We start from the raw sequence: 16,730 nt of genomic DNA on the forward strand, positions 1-16,730 counted from the left end.
CGCACAGCACACTAGCACAACTACTACACACACACACAGCAACAGTTTTAATAAACAGTGCTGCTGGATCAGTCTCATCTACTCCTAAAGTGTCTCTATGCGCAAGATTCAAATCATAAATGTGTAAGCCCAACTCCGTGAGTAAATAAGACAAACAAGAAAAACGAAAATATAAAAACATGAACAGAGCATGATGAATATAAAATATGACATTAAAAGGTCATAATTATTAGATAGAAAGTTAATTTCATTTTATTGAGATTAATTCAATCGCATTTCCTAAACGTGACTTGTGGCTCTGGGTGACGGCGGACTTCACCGTGGTGCATTGTGGGATTTATACTTGGCCAAAGACCGCTCGGATGCGGTCTTACCATAAGTGTGGGTAAAGTGCAAATCAAGCGCGCTGCACTTTCGATCGTTGGAGAAATGGGACACACTTGCGCACTGACACTAAGAACATGAACGCGCACGCCAAGTGCCCAAGTGTGTAAGTGTGATCGAGTGTGCATATTGGGACAGGCCCACTGACAAGCTGCTGGAAGCCTTTTTTCCACTGGTGAACTCCACTTTTTAGCTCCACTAGAGGGCCACATTATCAAGTAGGAGGTGCACTGACTGTGTTCAACCACTGTGTCAGTAATAAGTGGTGCTGTGAAGAGAACAAGTGTCAGAGTGAATGTTGAACATCAGCTAGTTTCTCCTGTTGATTTCAACCTTGTTGTAGAGATGGAACATTGGCTGTGGATTATTCTTGCTGCTCTTTTCTTTGGTAAGATAGAAAGCACAACATGTTTCCTCTTCAAACACCTCAACATGTTACTGAGCTCTACACTCACAGCTTTTAATGTTCATTCTACACAAAGTCAGAGCTCATCATTTCTCATGACATTTGTTAAACCTACTGATTGTTGTGCTTTAATCAATCATCTTTATTGATCCATCTCTTCCTCTGTATGTTCTGTTCTTCCCCAGAGTGTAAAGGAGAAGACAGAGTGATCCAGCCAACAGCTGCTGTCACTGCTGCTCAAGGAGACACAGTTACACTCAACTGTTCATTTGAGACCAGTGACACAAATCCCTATTTATTCTGGTACAAACAAGATGTGAATGACTTCCCCAGATATGTATTGCGACGTGGCTCATATGGAAACGACAATGCCCCTGACTTCCATGAAGAGAGATTTAATGCTTCAATCATCGAGAAATCAGTTCCTCTGAAGATCCAGAAGCTTCAGGTGTCTGACTCTGCTGTGTACTACTGTGCTCTGAGGCCCACAGTGACAGGAAACACCAAGACTCTGTACAAAAACCTTTGGAGCAAAGACAACACAATACTCCACAACATCCACTAGAGGGAGTCACACACTGTTGAAACAATGCCTTATCAGAGACTCTGTCTGTGGACTGATGACAACAACATCACAGAAACATCAAAGACTGTCACCTGGCCCCGCCCACTTCAGTCCCCCTCAGCCAATGAGATGATGAGTGAGTCCAGAGCAGAAATGTTGGAGGAACTAAAAGCACAATCAGCTTGATGTTGAGGAGAAGGGCTGTGCAGCAGAGAGGCTGTTTAGTTTGTTCATTCTACTGCAGTGGAACAACATTGTTCATTTGCTGTCTGTTTGGCTTCAACTCCTCCAAAGACATGTTGCTTTACCTCTTTTTGCTTTTATCTCACTTCATAGGTGAGTTGGACAACAAATCAGTGTCTCAGTCAAGCTGCTCCATCAACTACATGTTTGACCTCCATTTGATTCTTTCACACTTGAAACTGCACAATAATCTGTCTTTGTCATCAATTCCTGTGCAATCTAGTTATGATGTGAGCTACAGTTGAGCTGTTTGTGTCCACAGAGTAACACTGGACACTGACATTTTCCACTGTCTTCTCCTCTCAGCCTCATGGACAATGTTAGTCTAACGGCTTCATCTTCTCTACTTTTTACAGGACTGATAGCTGGAGACTCAATCTCTCCTGAAAGACATGAAGTCAGTGGAACAGAAGGACGACCTGTCTCACTCTCATGTCAATATGAGACAACTAGTGGCTATGCTCGTCTTTACTGGTACAGACATGATTCTGACCTTCAGGCTCCTCAGTTTATCCTCTGGAAAGGAGCAAAAAGATGGAGTAGTGAAAAATATATTCCTGATGATCGATATCAGTCTGAAACAACAGACACCACAACTAAACTGACCATCAACAACCTAACCCTGGCAGACTCAGTTCTCTACTACTGTGCTCTAGAAACACAGTGATACAAAGTGTAGAAGAGGCTGTACAAAAACCTGAACACAGATATCTGACTCCTCTTCAAAGAGGAGGGAAGTGGTATTCAAACCACAGCTTCATATCAGATGGATTCTGCTCATTCCTGTTGTATCAGAGTCACTGTGGTTACAGCTGCTAATCAAACACTGTGGGAGGATTCACCAGAGCAGCTCATCCACATCAGTCACAATCCAACTGGATCAGGCTTCACACTCAGGACTCCATGAAAACAAACTAGAAAGAGCATTCCCTAACGGAAAATGCATGTGAATGCTGAAAGCCATGGCTGAGGCCATGCTAAACTAGTGGTAAAAAATGACAAAAACAGGAAGGGCGTGTAACACAAGCAGCAAATGCAGGAATCAAACCCTGGACCTCATGATTGGCAACCCAGCAAACTAACCTCTCAACCACAGAGGTAGATAAAACATCCTGAGTTTTATATACCATGATAAATCAAACACTGTCTGATGCAGCTGTAGTTTACACAGTTTAAACTAGGAGCAAGTTATCAGCAATCAGCAGAGGAAGACTGGGGGAATGATTCACTAACAAAGTTGTTGGGACAAGTTTTGAACCTGCAACTTTAGGATCATCAGCCCAGTGATCTAACCACTTGACTACAGTTACATTCAAAGAGAGGCAGGTAAAAGAAACCCCTGTATAAGAGGGTCACTGACTTCTGCTTTAAAAAAAGAATAGAGTAGAAATGAGCCACACTTAGTAAGTAGAGGACCTTTTTGTGACATGTGACTATGTTTTGGTGAATACAAACAAAGTATAATGCCCTTTCCAGGAAATTACAAAGTTGAGCTCCTTCTACTCTGCTGTTAAAAAAATGTACTGTGGTGAATGGCAGAGAAACAACTGCATTTAAAAAATATTTGAAATTATTCTCTAAGTTTCTGTGCGTTTTTGACCAGATTTTTAGCCAGAAGACAAGTGTGGCTACAAACCGTGGACAATATCATGAGTATAGAGTGTCATTTGTAGCTTTGGTGGCAGTTTCAGAAGAAAAGTTCCAGACGCTTTTTTGGCTCTCCTCCACTCTAACAATGATGTCACCACTCTGACCAAACGCCATACACACTCATTGAAAAGTGTGAAATTAGTCACAAATGCACATGTGCCATTTTTGAGATAAATCCTTTAAAAGCACAACATATAAAAAGTTGTACACAGGTTGAATACATTAGAAGTTTGTCTACAGCTCAGAATTTGAATGAAGTCTGTAGGTAAAAGTATGTGGAAGCAAGTGAGGTTCAAAGTAGGAACAGTAGTTTCGGAGTTTGAAGACTGTTCCAATGTATTTCCTATGGGGGAAAAAAATCAGAACTATTTGAATATTTGAAAAAGTATGAATACTTGAAAAGAGAAACGTCAAAGCAACAATGTCCTGAAAAAGCTGAACGTTTTGAAATATGAATTGTTGAAATAGCACAAAGTATGAAGGACTAGTTAATGGACAAAAAACAGCGGAAGATGTAAGAATAAGTTTAAACAAAATGGTGGAGAGGAACACCAACGTAAACTGACTCCCTCACTTTATCATCTTCATCTGTACAAAAACCTATGGAGCAAAGACAACACAATACTCCACAACATCCACTAGAGGGAGTCACACTCTATGGCCACTCCACAGCTCCATACATTACTGACTGATCACACGATGTGACTTTACACCACAACATTGTTGGTAGCACAGAGTCAGAGATTCAGGGAGTAGCTGAGCCGTTACTGAACTATAGATGAGAGAAGAACTTCCATATTCAGCAGAGTTCAATACACAAACCATCAACTTCACCTTTATTCAACATGCTCACACTGAAGAGTCTGGTTTCTCTGTTTGTTGTCATTTTAACAGGTATGTTAGATTATGCATTGTCCATTTATTTTAAAAATTGAATTGTTTATTGAATCTGGTTCACCATAATTTCTCTCTTCCTTTAGGAGTCAGCTGTGAAGAACTGAGTCCAGTCCAGACTTTGGTCTTCAGGACACAAGGCAGCACTGTTACTCTGTCCTACAACTATGCTAAAGCGGCTAGTTATGACGAATATTTCTTCTGGTATCGACAATATCCAGGAAAACCACCAGAGTTCCTCATCACTCACTTAGGGACTCAAAATAAAACAGAGTCTGGACTGTCAGTTACAGTGAGTGGTGATAAAACCAGGATGGATCTGCAGATCTCCTCTGCTGCAGTAACAGACTCTGCTGTGTACTACTGTGCTCTGCAGCCCACAGTGACAGGAAACACCAAGACTCTGTACAAAAACCTTTGGAGCAAAGACAACACAATACTCCACAACATCCACTAGAAGGAGTCATACACTGTTGAAACAATGACTAATCAGAGACTGTGTCTGTGGACTGATGACAAGAAAATCACAGAAACATCAAAGACTGTCACCTGGCCCCGCCCACTTCAGCCCCCCTCAGCCAATGAGATGATGAGTGAGTCCAGAGCAGAAATGTTGGAGGAACTAAAAGCACAATCAGCTTGATGCTGAGGAGAAGGGCTGTGCAGCAGAGAGGCTGTTTAGTTTGTTCATTCTACTGCAGTGGAACAACATTGTTCATCTGCTGTCTGTTTGGCTTCAACTCCTCCAAAGACATGTTGCTTTACCTCTTTTTGCTTTTATCTCACTTCATAGGTGAGTTGGACAACAAATCAGTGTCTCAGTCAAGCTGCTCCATCAACTACATGTTTGACCTCCATTTGATTCATTCACACTTGAAACTGCACAATAATCTGTCTTTGTTATCAATTCCTGTACAATCTAGTTATGATGTGAGCTACAGTTGAGCTGTTTGTGTCCACAGAGTAACGGGGTGTTCCCACCAAACGCGATGACGCTTCATCGCGCGTCGAGATTACATGTAAAGTCAATGCAAACACGCGATTAGTCGCGTCATCGCGCCGGGCGATGCGATGGACGCGATAGCGCGGCGCGATGGACGCGTTGGCCGCGAAAAATCGCCTCCATCGCGTCGCCCGGCGCGATGACGCTTCATCGCTCGAGTTGAAATAATTGAACTTTTGCGGCGAATTCGCGTGAAGACGCGCCGCGACAGCCAATCAGCTTTGAGATCGTCACCGACGTGCTGACGTACGGACGTACTGGTGTTCCCTTGGCAGTTTAGTCAGAGCGAGTCTATTGACAATATTAGAAGTTTTCTGGTTTAGTTTAGTTTATTATTCAGATCCCCATTAGCTGCTGCAAAGCCACAGCTCTTCACTGTTGCTTTTCCGGTGCTGTTACAAACGTTTCTGATTTGGAGATTCGGACCTGAAAGCCCGTTATCACTGCTGTTTTCAACCAGCGGGCGCTGCGAGCCGGCCGCCCCGTCCCAAAGCACTCAACAGGCGGTCAGTCACACAGTAGTTCACGGAGCCGTCTCCTCCTCCTCCTCCTGCAGCCAGAGACCCACACCGCTGTTCCTCTCCCATCTACAGGGACAGGAACAGTGCAGCAATAGTGGTTATCTCTGCCAGAGAATGAAATAGTGGGAGAAATGTTGTTGTTTGGGCGGGCTCGTCGCGCGACGCGATGCCGCGACGAGGCGTTTTTTGCATATTGGACCAGCGTCAAAACTGGAGCGTCTAGCGCGACGCGATTTCATTTGACGCGCGATTCAATCGCGTTCATCGCGTTTGGTGGGAACACCCCGTAACACTGGACACTGACATTTTCCACTGTCTTCTCCTCTCAGCCTCATGGACAATGTTAGTCTAACGGCTTCATCTTCTCTACTTTTTACAGGACTGATAGCTGGAGACTCAATCTCTCCTGAAAGACGTGAAGTCAGTGGAACAGAAGGACAACCTGTCTCACTCTCATGTCAATATCAGACATCTGAGTCAGATGCTTATCTTTACTGGTACAGACATGATTCTGACCTTCAGGCTCCTCAGTTTATCCTCCGGAAAGACGAAGATGGGAGCAATGATGAATATAATCCAAACCCGACTCGTTATCAGTCTCAAACAACCAGATCATCAACTAAACTGACCATCAACAAACTAACCCTGGCAGACTCAGCTCTCTACTACTGTGCTCTAGAAACACAGTGATACAAAGTGTAGAAGAGGCTGTACAAAAACCTGAACACAGATATCTGACTCCTCTTCAAAGAGGAGGGAAGTGGTATTCAAACCACAGCTTCATATCAGATGGATTCTGCTCATCCCTGTTGTATCAGAGTCACCGTGGTTACAGCTGCTAATCAAACACTGTGGGAGGATTCACAGGAGCAGCTCATCCACATCAGTCACAAACCAACTGGATCAGGCTTCACACTCAAGACTCAATGAAAACAAACTAGAAAGAGCATTTCCTAACGGAAAATGCGTGTGAATGCTGAAAGCCATTGCTGAGGCCATGCTAATTTACCAGTAGAAATTGACAAAGGCAGGAAGGGCATGTAACACAAGCAGCAAATGCAGGAATCAAACCCTGGACCTCATGATTGGTAACCCGGCAAACTCACCTCTCAACCACAGAGGTAGATAAAACATCCTGAGTTTTATATACCATGATAAATCAAACACTGTCCGATGCAGCTGTAGTTTACACAGTTTAAACTAGGAGCAAGTTATCAGAAATCAATAGAGGAAGACTAGGGAATGATTCACTAATGGCGCATTTCCACTAGCACGGCTCGGCTCGATACGGCTCGGCTCGGCACGGCTCGGTTTGGTTGTGTTTCCATTACAACTGAGTATCACTAGTGCCGCCGTGACGTCATTTACACGGCGCCGAGCAACGCTCTAAACTCTGTTAATATATAACTTTAGCAACATTTGAAACATTTACAGGCGAGAAAGTAGTCGTTTAGATCCCCAACGTGTTGAAAATCTGACAAAATGCCAGCTGTTTACAATTTTGTTTCGACGAAGTCGGCATAACTAAAGCTAGCCGTAGTGAGCAACGCACTTCCGGTTATTTTCACAAAATAAAATACCCGTTGCCTTTTATCATAAGGAAAGCCATTACGATAGAATTGGTGCTTTTACTTTGTAAACAGGAAGTGAACCTACCCTCGCTGTAGCTAGCTTTAAACCGCCGTTTTGACTGCTCTCGTCCCGTTAACGGCATTTAACCGTTCAATATGCCTTACCGGAGAGTCTTGCCAGCTCTGAGATCGGCCTGGTTCATTGTAAAACATTTATTTATTGATGTAAATGTAGTGTTTTCTGTACGTACAGACCCCAAGGCAGTGCTGCTCTTGTGTCTAACCACAAACAAACTTCTGCTACAGCCACTATTGGTCTCATTGATGAAATCTAGATTTCATCAATGAGACCAATCCCCTACACAGAGTTTAACCAGCCGGTGGTAAACCTCTAAGCCATCGGGGAAGTTAATTAGCGGTCGTTTTCTCCCCGGGGTGACGGTGGTAGGCTGGCCGGCGGAGCACGTCAGGAACCGGGCTGCTGCCTCTGTGATGTCGCGGTCGCTGCTCGGACCTGGATCGTCGGGGGCAAACTTCTAAACAGCCGTCGTTTGGATAAACTAACCGCACATGGGGATCTAAACAGTTACTTTCTCGCATGAAAAAAATATTAAAACTTAATAAAGTCACAATAACAGAGCCAGTCCCAATATTAGAAATTCTCTGGTAATAACAGGCTTCAGGCTTCAGCAGGAACATTTCTGTTGTCGGTCGCGGTCGGTCGTCGCTTCCAGTGACGACACTCATCGGCCAATCAGTGGAAGGCAGTCGGCTGACGTCACGTTTTAGTAACGCTTCGGCTCGCTTGGAACCAGGGCTGAGGTGATACCAAAAGTGTACCTGGTTGCAGGTACTGCGTGCTAGAGGAAACACGCAAATAGCGTGCCGAGCCGTGCTAGTGGAAATGCGCCATAAGAAAGTTGTTGGGACAAGATTTGAACCTGCAACCTTAGGATCATCAGCCCAGTGAGCTAACCACTTGACTACAGTTACATTCAAAGAGAAAAAGGTAAAAGAAACCCCTGTATAAGAGGCTCACTGACTTCTGCTTAAAGAAAAAAATAGAGCAGAAATGAGCCACACAAAGTAAGTAGAGGACTTTTTTATGACATGTGACTGTTTTTTGGTGAATACAAACAAAGTATAATGCCCATTCCAGTGAATTACAAAGTTGAGCTCCTTCTACTCTGCTGTTAAAAAAATTTACTGGGGTGAATGGCAGAAAGAGAGCACCCAGGCTGCATTCAAAAAATATTTGAAATTATTCTCTAAGTCTCTTTGCATTTTTGACCAGATTTTTAGCCAGAAGACAAGTGTGGCTACAAATTGTGGGTAAAACCACGAGTATAGAGTGTCATTTGTAGCTTTGGTGGCAGTTTAAGAAGAAAACTTCCAGTTGCTTTTTTGGCTCTCCTCCACTCTAACGATGATGTCACCACTCTGACCAAATGCCATACACACTCATTGAAAAGTGTGAAATTAGTCAGAAATGCACATGTCATTTTAAAGGATTTATCTCAAAATGGTACAAGATAGGAAATATTTGTACACAGGTTGAATACATTAGAAGTTTGTCTACAGCTCAGAATTCGAATTAAAGCAGAAGTAAGTGGTCCGGTCGTTTTCGCTAATGCTGCGTTCCAGGCAGGCTTTTGAAATCGTAAATTACAGCTTCAAGTCACAACTTACGACTTTGTAGCGTTCCAGGCAACCCACTCGTGTTTTTCCGACCAGTCTTACCGGTGAAAGTCACTATAACGGCCACTCGTAACTTCCGACCGGTGAACTCGTACCAGATCGAACTGGTACCACTTCACGGTCGCAAAAATACGAGTTTCCTTGAACGCACCATAACAGTCCTCGTCCCTACGTCGCCACATTCACGGTGTTCCTTGGCTGCACACACAGCCCTGCATGCCGTTCTCTCTCCTCATTGGATAAAAACTGTAGGATACAAGGAAAGTTTTCTCTTCGGCTCAGAGCAGAGCAGAGGGACTGAGAGACCCGTGTTTCAGGCCAAACACTCTATGTAAGTGATTGCTGTCGGAAGATATAACTATTTAAGACTTATATTAACACAAATATATCACTTACTTCTGCTTTAAGTCTGTAGGTGAAAGTATGTGGAAGCAAATGAGGTTCAAAGTAGGACCAGTAGTTTCATAGTTTGAAGACTGTTCCATCCTCAGGAGCGTGTTACGTGTTACGGTGAGCGTGTTACGTCATTTCCTGCCTGTACCTGCTGCACTGTTGCTGTGTTGTGTTAGACTTTCTCAATCCTCCATCTAGTGTTCTGCTAATTTAATCACTTTAAGCACCAGTGTGCACCACGTTTTGCTACATTACACAACTTTCTGTCTTTAACAGGACTCTCTTTGTATCTCTCCATTCAACTTGTTGTATTTGCCACAGGTCCGCTAGTTAGCTTAGCATACTAGCTATGGCTTCCCCTCCCTCCTCTCTCTCCTTCTCCTGCTCTGAGTGTCAGATGTTTAGCTACTCCTCTGCCTCCTTTAGTGGTAATGGTATGTGTAATAAGTGTAGCCTGTTTGTAGCCCTGGAGGCGAGGCTCAGCGAGTTAGAGTCCCGGCTCCGCACCATGGAGGCTAGTCCAGCTATAGTAGCTTCACAGTCCAGCTTAGCCGGTGCGGAGCCACCTAGCCTAGCCGCCGCTAGCAGTTCCCTCCCAGCCCCCGTGCAGCCGGGAACTAGTCAGTCCGGCTGGGTGACAACAAACCGAGGGAAACATAGACACAAAAAGCCCGTGTTGGCCCACCAACCCCTTCACGTCTCCAACAGCTTTTCCCCACTCAGCGACACACCCGCTGATAACGTAACTCAACATGTCGGCTCTGTTGCTCACAGCCCTGCTGTGAAGTCGGCATTAGTCATTGGCAGCTCCATTTTACGGTACGTGAAGGTAGAGAAACCAGCGAGCATAAAGTGCATCCCAGGGGCCAGAGCGGGCGACGTTGAGGCTAATCTGAAGCTGCTGGCATGTAAAACGTGAGGTTAAATACAGTAAGATTGTAATCCATGTCGGCGCTAATGACACCCGGCTTCGCCAGTCGGAGTTAACTAAGGTTAATATGGCTTCGGTGTGCAACTTTGCAAAGACAATGTCGGACTCCGTAATTTTCTCTGGCCCGCTGCCCAACCTAGTGAGTGACGATATGTTTAGCCGCATGCGTTCATTCCATCGCTGGATGTCTAGGTGGTGCTTAGATAACGACGTGGCTTACATAGATAACTGGACCTCCTTCTGGGGAAAGACTGGTCTGATTCGGAGAGATGGCGTCCATCCTACTCTGGATGGCGCATCCCTCCTATCTAGTAACATAGGGAACTTTATTAGCCGTGCTAATCCCTGACAAGCACCCAGAGTTCAGACCAGCAGGCAGAGCCGCAGTTTAACACGCCCCTCTGCTGGGTCCCTCTTGTTGTCACCCACCCAGCCTATAGAAACTGTGTCTGCCTCGAGGCTGTCTAAGCCTAAACCCGAATCTAGAGGAGTTGTTTATAGCAACTTAGTTAAAATCAAAACCACTGCTCCAGCAAGCCAAACTAATAGAACTATTAAATGTGGTTTGCTCAACATTCGTTCTCTCCCATCCAAGTCTCTCCTAGTGAATGACTTAATTACAAGTCACCATATTGACATATTAACACTAACTGAGACCTGGTTGCAGCAAGATGAATATGTTATTTTGAATGAATCTACCCTTCCTAGTTACATTAACTGTCATGTGCCTCGTAACACAGGCCGAGGAGGAGGAGTGGCTGCTATTTATCAGTCACATCTGATTATCAACCCTAGACATAATAGTTCATATAATACATTTGAAAGCCTTACTGTCAGCCTCTCTCACCCAGACTGGAAAGCAGAAAAACCACTCTTACTTGCTGTAGTGTATCGTCCTCCTGCACCTTATTCTGAGTTTCTAGAAGAATTCCCTGACTTTCTGTCAAATTTAGCAATGAGCTCAGACAAAGTCATTATAGTAGGTGACTTTAACATTCATGTGGACGTCGATAATGATTGTCTGGCTACTGCATTCAAGTCACTTTTGGATTCAGTCGGCTTCTCTCAGAGGGTAAAACAAACCCACTCACACTTTTAATCATATCCTTGACTTAGTACTTACTTATGGAATAGAAGCTGACCATGTCACAGTTCTTCCTCAGAACCCCGTCTTGTCCGACCATTCTTTAATAACATTTGAATTTACTTTAACAAATTATATCCTACCTGGGAAAAAATCCCGCTACAGTAGATGTCTATCTGACACTGCTGTTTCTAGATTTAAAGAGCTTATTCCAGCAGAGCTTGCTGCCACATCCTGTAACCATATTATGGACAGTGATGCTGACTTCACCACATTCTGTAACCATATTATGGGCAGTTATGCTGGTTTCACCCCCACACAGGTGGACTATCTTGTGGATAGCACTGCAGCAGCACTCCTTGGAACACTTGATGCTGTAGCTCCCCTGAAAAAGAAAGTTATCAATCAGAAAAGAATAGCTCCCTGGTACAGCCCAAACTTGCGCGCTTTGAAACAGAAGACCAGACAGCTGGAAAGGAAAACACATTCCAGCCAACATGAGGAAGACCGTCAAGCCTGGAAGGATAGTTTATTAATATATAAAAAAGAACTCCGTAATGCTAGAAGCAATTACTATTCATCTCTAATAGAAAAGAATAAGAACAACCCCAGGTTCCTTTTCAACACTGTGGCCAGGCTAACCAAGAACCATAGTGTTGTTGAGCCATCGGGAGCGTGCCTATGTTCCCTCAGCCCTATGTTCCCTCAGCCCTATGTTCCCTCTGGACTCTCTCTACCTATCTGGACTCTGTCTATCTGGCCTGTCTAGCCTCTACCTGGTCTTTTTACTAAACTTAACCAACTCCTTTCTTCATTGCCTAAACCCAACCAATGGTGGGACCAAAGGGCTGTGGGAATAGGGCCTAATTTTCAGTGACAACAAAAGTTAGAAATGAGGGAACATAGGGCTGAGGGAACATAGGGCTGTGGGAACATAGGGATGACCCCGAGCCATCCATCCCTCCAACTATCAGCAGCAACGACTTCCTAACTTTCTTTACCGAAAAGATAGTTAATATTAGAACAAAAATTGCTAGTAATGGACCACAGATTACAGTACCCATAGAAGCACCTCCCAGACTTGGTACACACTTGGACAGCTTCTCTCCCATCGACCTGTCAGACTTAACTTCTGCAATTACTTCTTCCAAGTCAGCCACATGTCTGCTGGATCCAGTTCCGACAAGACTACTTAAGGATGTCTTCCCCTTAATTAACATTTCTTTTCTGAACCAAATCAATCTTTCCTTAGCCACAGGCTACGTGCCACAGGCCTTCAAGGTGGCTGTCATTAACCCTTTACTTAAAAAACCCTCTCTTGACCCAGATGTCCTCGCCAACTATCGGCCTATATCCAACCTTCCTTACATCTCTAAGATCCTTGAGAAGAATGTCCTGGAGCAGCTACATGAACATCTGCACAGCAACGAGCTCTTTGAAGCTTTCCAATCTGGATTCAGAGAACACCATAGCACTGAAACAGCACTTGTCAAAGTCTCTAATGATCTTCTTATAGCTTCAGACAGAGGTCTCGTCTCTGTTCTTGTACTTTTGGACCTCAGTGCTGCATTCGACACCATCGACCACAGCATCCTGCTGCAGAGACTAGATCATGAAATAGGGATTAAAGGAACTGCCCTAAAATGGTTTAAGTCATACTTATCTGACAGGTTTCAATTTGTAAATGTTAATAACGACCACTCAGAGTATAGCAGAGTTACGTATGGTGTACCGCAGGGTTCAGTCTTAGGGCCAATCCTCTTCATTCTTTACATGCTCCCATTAGGTGGCATCATCCGGAAGCACTCAATCAATTTTCACTGTTATGCGGATGATACGCAACTCTACTTGTCCATGGAGCCAGATGACAGAAGCCGCCTCATCAATCTGCAAGACTGTCTGAAAGACATTAGATCCTGGATGTCCTCTAACTTCTTGCTACTGAATTCAGATAAAACTGAGGTTATTGTGTTTGGACCTAAACATCTCAGGGACACGTTCTCTAATCAGATCGCTACTCTAGATGGCATCACCCTGACCCCGAGTACAACCACGAGGAACCTTGGAGTCATTTTTGACCAGGACCTTTCCTTTAGCTCCCACATAAAACACGTGACTAGGACCGCCTTCTTCCATCTGCGCAGTATCACTAAGATTAGGAATATCCTCTCCCAGAGTGATGCTGAGAAACTAGTACATGCATTTATCACTTCTAGGCTAGACTACTGCAACTCTCTCCTGTCAGGATGTCCGAAAAACTCTCTAAAGAGTCTCCAGCTGGTCCAGAATGCCGCAGCAAGGGTTTTGACAGGAGTTAGGAAGAGAGAGCACATCTCTCCCACCTTAGCTTCTCTCCACTGGCTTCCTGTAGGATTTAGAATAGACTTCAAAATCCTTCTGCTGACTTATAAGGCTCTTAATGATAAAGCTCCAACCTATCTGAAAGAACTAATCATTCCTTACTGTCCTACCAGAGCACTCCGCTCCCAGAACGCAGGTCTGTTAGTGACTCCCAGTATCTCTAAAAACAGACTGGGAGGTAGAGCCTTCAGTTACCGGGCTCCTTTACTGTGGAACCAGCTCTCTCCATGGGTCAAAGAGGCAGACACTCTAACTACATTTAAGTCTAGACTTAAGACCTTCCTTTATGACAGGGCTTTTAGTTAGGGCTGGTTCAGGTAGCTCTGAACCATTTTATAGCTACGCTGCTATAGGCTTAGACTGCTGGGGACACATCTGGTTACACAGAGCCCTCTCCTCTCCTCTCCTCTCCTCTCCTCTCCTCTCCTCTCCTCTCCTCTCCTCTCCTCTCCTCTCCTCTCCTCTCCTCTCCTCTCCTCTCCTCTCCTCTCCTCCCCTCCCCTCCCCTCTCCTCAGTATATTTTTGAACTGTCATTTTCTGCTGTACTTTGTAGTTTGGCCTTGGTGTCTCCACTCTCTCTGTGTTTCCGCAGATCCACCGGAGCTCCATCTCTCTGCACCAGCCGCCGCCTGCATCGCCCCCCTCCCACCCCTTCCCCTGCTGTTAGACCGGCCTCCCCTTCCTTCCCATGGACCAGTCTGCCACCCAGTCCTCCCATCGAGCTTACCGGCTCTCCCTGCCCCCCCCCTCCCCTCACCAGAGACTGCCTTCATCAACTCCTGCTAACATTTCCATATTTCGCACATTCTGTGACAAACTGTAAACTGTTTTCTTGTCTGTAACAACATCTATTGCACGTCTGTCCGTCCTGGGTGAGGGATCCCTCCTCTGTTGCTCACCCTGAGGTTTCTCCGATTTTTTCCCTGTTAAAAGGGTTTCCATGGAGTTTTTCCTCAGTGGATGTGAGGGTCTAAGGACAGAGGATGTTGTTGTGATGCCATGTAAAGCCCTTTGAGACAAAACTGTTTGTAAAAACGGGCTATACAAATAAAATTGTCTTGCCTTGCCTTGCCAATGTATTTCCTACGGGGGGAAAAAATCAGAACTATTTGAATATTTGAAAAAGTATGTGTCGCAGTCTGTAATTGGGGAGATCTTATGACTTTGTTTTTTTGTTTTTTTGTGTGTGATCATATTGTGTGCAGTGCCAATTAACTCTCCCCAATGCAGCTGCGGCGTGTCATTCCAGTGAAGACACACCGGTACGAGGTTTCCCTAATCAGTAGTAGACAATCTGATTGGCTGGATGGGCAAGGCCAAAGGATCTCGCACGGCGTCTTTGCCTTTCTCTCCGGGGGTGGCAAGCGGAGAGGAGCCTGTCGGTGACGAGCAGCCCAGCTAGTGGGAGTAGCTGAGGATACACAGAGGAACTCCAGGTGGTAACTGCTTGGGAAGAGCGAGCCAGCCGGAGAGGAGAGGCAGCCAGCCGAGGGTGCGGCGAGAGTGAGTCCCACAGGACCCGATATGCTTAAGCCTTATTGGCATCAGGCGAGTGCATCTCCAAACCAGATCCTTTTTATATTGTGATTGGTGCACACATGGTTGTTCATTTTACTCCAGAGAGGTTCTTCGCGTCTCCAGAGAGGGTCCCAACGCAGCCTACGTCTACAGCCACGCTCCCAAGAGCTCTCCCCAAGGACGCACGGAGCTGGGACTTGTCAGCCCCCCAGGACTGTATCAAAGACTGTGTATTAGCGCCCCCTGCTGCTCATTCTAAGCGACAGACATTTTTAAGGCACTTTTAGCTTTTCAGATTTTGAAAAGAAAAATAAACTGTGTCCTGATTTGTCTGTGTATCCTTGACCCAGAGATCTTAAAGAACCTCTTGTGACATATGAATAGTTGAAAAGAGAAAAGTCATAGCAATAATGTCCTGAAAAAGCTGAACGTTTTGAAATATGAATTGTTGAAATAGCACAAAGTATGAAGGACTAGATAATGGACAAAAAAGAGCGGAAGACGTAAGAATGAGTTTAAACAAAATGACGGAGAGGAACAACAATGGAAACTGACTTCCTCACTTCATCGTCTTCATCTGTACAAAATAGTGATGTGTCGGTCGCGAACGATCCGGCTCTAAGAGCCGGCTCTTTGAAGTGAACGATGGGAGCCGGCTCCTCATTGGGAGCCGTTTTAGTTTTTTTTTCTCCTCTGCTTGTTGTAGTGAAAGCCACAGATCGACGGGGGAAGGGGGTAAAAACGAAACTAATCAACCAGCGCATCCAGCACGAGCCTGTGGCAGCACCTCTCTCTCTTCCCCCCCCCCCCCCTCTCTCTCTCTAGCTGGTGGGGGCACTCACGCAGGCACATGGACAGGTAGGGTAGTGACAGTAATAAACAAATGCGCTAAATCGCGCTAATGCGTTCAAATTGCTATCCTCCCCCCATCTGACAGTCTGACCGTCCGACGTAGGGGGGGGGGGGGGAGTGTAGATTGTGCAAGGTGAAAATCTCATATGGAGCAGGCTCCACAAACAACCTGCACAGGCACATCTGTATGCACGATGTACAGCATTGACAATTTTGATTGATTATTTTGATTTTGATTTTTTTTTTTTGACATGAGAAGTTTTCATCCATAAGTGCAAAAGAAACGTTAGTCTGGAGCCCTGGACTTTGTTTTTTATAGGCCTACTTTATAATTTATTTTTGTAACACTCTATTCAAGGTTGAGTGTGTTCAGTAAATAAAGGCATAAATGAAAATATTTGATATAATGTTTGTTTTTTTACATTAGTAATTAATTTTACACATAGTTTTGCATTATTTTGGTGATAAGCAACATAAAATCTGAGGAGCCACTTGGGAGCCGAAAGAGCCGGCTCTTTTTAGTGAGCCGAGCCGAAAGAACTGGCTCTCCAAAAAGAGCCGGAATTCCCATCACTAGTACAAAAACCTTTGGAGCAAAGACAACACAATACTCCACAACATCCACTAGAGGGAGTCACACTCTATGGCCACTCCA

The 16,730-nt window shown here is 44.8% G+C and overlaps 1 pseudogene; it reads left to right on the forward strand.

The window, feature by feature from the left end:
* Window positions 1-9,677: 9,677 nt before the first annotated feature.
* LOC146960195 (uncharacterized) lies at window positions 9,678-10,918 on the forward strand (annotated as a pseudogene).
* Window positions 10,919-16,730: the final 5,812 nt, after the last annotated feature.

Source organism: Trachurus japonicus, unplaced genomic scaffold (assembly GCF_045865225.1).
Source record: "Trachurus japonicus isolate A0001 unplaced genomic scaffold, Traja_1.0 AP030621.1".
In the NCBI taxonomy this organism is placed as follows: domain Eukaryota; kingdom Metazoa; phylum Chordata; class Actinopteri; order Carangiformes; family Carangidae; genus Trachurus; species Trachurus japonicus.